The following is a 1670-nucleotide window of genomic DNA, read 5'->3' as shown; positions in this document are numbered from 1 at the left end:
AAAATCATAAATAATATTCAACGTTAAACTGGTACACAATTAAAATCATTTTATTTAGGCCTATCTATGGTCTTCATAAAATGATTTTAATTGTGTACCAGTTTAACGTTGAATATTATTTATGATTTTAACTTTATACACAAGTGCCAAAATACTGTAATTAAGTCACTGGGAGTTGGGGAGCAATAAATGGTTGTATTTTCATATGCCAAATATACTAACCAAAATCATTAATTACTCATCAACATACTTATTTTTTGTCATTTAATTGACAATCTTGTTGAATGGTTACTGATAGAACCTATGTAGCACCATATAGGGCTAAGGGAAGTTTTATCTCTCATAGAGGTGGTTTCATTGTAAACACAGCTTGAGGTGGTCACATCTAGTCATACACTGGTGCAAAAGAAGAAGCCAACAGTTGTGGACCTTAAAAAAGTATCCAGAATATGTAACTTCCTGAAAGGGTAAAAGATGCATCAACCTATCACTAATAGAGCAAGTGCTGCAAGGCAGCATGGTACAACAACCATGGTGTCCAATGGGTAAGCAGGGTTTCCTTGGCCCAAGTATTCTACCTACAGCATTGTAATATTCTCAAAAGCACCATAAGTGTGGGAAAAGGATTATCTGCTTCAACTGTGGCAATAAAACCTCCAGTATCCACGAGATAGAGCTTGAGAACAGTGGGCTGCATGCATGTATGTTGAAAAGGGTATGGTGATTTCCCTAATGGGTAAGTGATATTCTGTGGGTACTATGGATGCGGTCTAGTGCATTGTCATCTTCTACTATGGGTATAGAGCAGATACATGAAGCACACTGTTTTCAGTAGGGAAAGCAGGATGTACTTAGCTTGAACAGTAATATGTGTGAGTGTAGGAGTTGTGCCAGTGCTGGTCTGTAACTATGGGCTTCCAGCTGAAATGGTAAGTTGCAAGGTAACAGAAACAGAAGTGATACAGACTATTTGCATTACTGGTTTTGCAGCTACTATACTGTATCTTAGAATGAATGCCAGCTTCCAGAACAACTGAAGTTTAGTTGAAAGCTGTGCAAATAACCTGAAGGAGTTTGCTGATATGTTTGTGTCAAACAACAATCACATGTCATTACACATTACAATAAAACTACCACCTAACAGGTTACCTTATAACGTCAAGTAATATAGCCTTTGAAGAGTGCGTCATCATTTCAGTGATGATTATCTAAAAGAAAGGAATGCTAAAGTTCTTTGTGGACTTTAGATAGATGAACTAGGTAATGTGAACCACTACCCTTCCTTTACTATGCATAGATGAATGTCTGGATGCATTGGAAAGTGCCCATCCATTCAGTACTTTAGACCTAGCCTGGTTGCCAGTAAGTGGAGCTGGTTGATGAAAATAGATCTGAGACTGCTTGAAGCACCTGAGAAGATGTGTGAATTCCATCTTGTGTCATTTGATAGGTGTAATGTCTATGTAACTTTGAGTAGTTGATGGAACACTTACACAGAGATCTACACATACAAAACCATAGTTAAGAAACTGAGAATAGTATTCGAGTTCATTAATGATACAAGCCTTAAATTAAAATCATGCATGCAGCAGTGCAGTTTCTTGGCTATATATACACCTGGAAAAAAGTTAAGCACCCCAAATATTTTTCAGGATTGCTTATTGAAAATA

The sequence above is a fragment of the Limulus polyphemus genome, unplaced genomic scaffold, assembly GCF_000517525.1.
Source record: "Limulus polyphemus unplaced genomic scaffold, Limulus_polyphemus-2.1.2 Scaffold1544, whole genome shotgun sequence".
In the NCBI taxonomy this organism is placed as follows: Eukaryota; Metazoa; Arthropoda; class Merostomata; order Xiphosura; family Limulidae; genus Limulus; species Limulus polyphemus.
Note: the sequence above shows the minus strand (reverse complement) of the source record.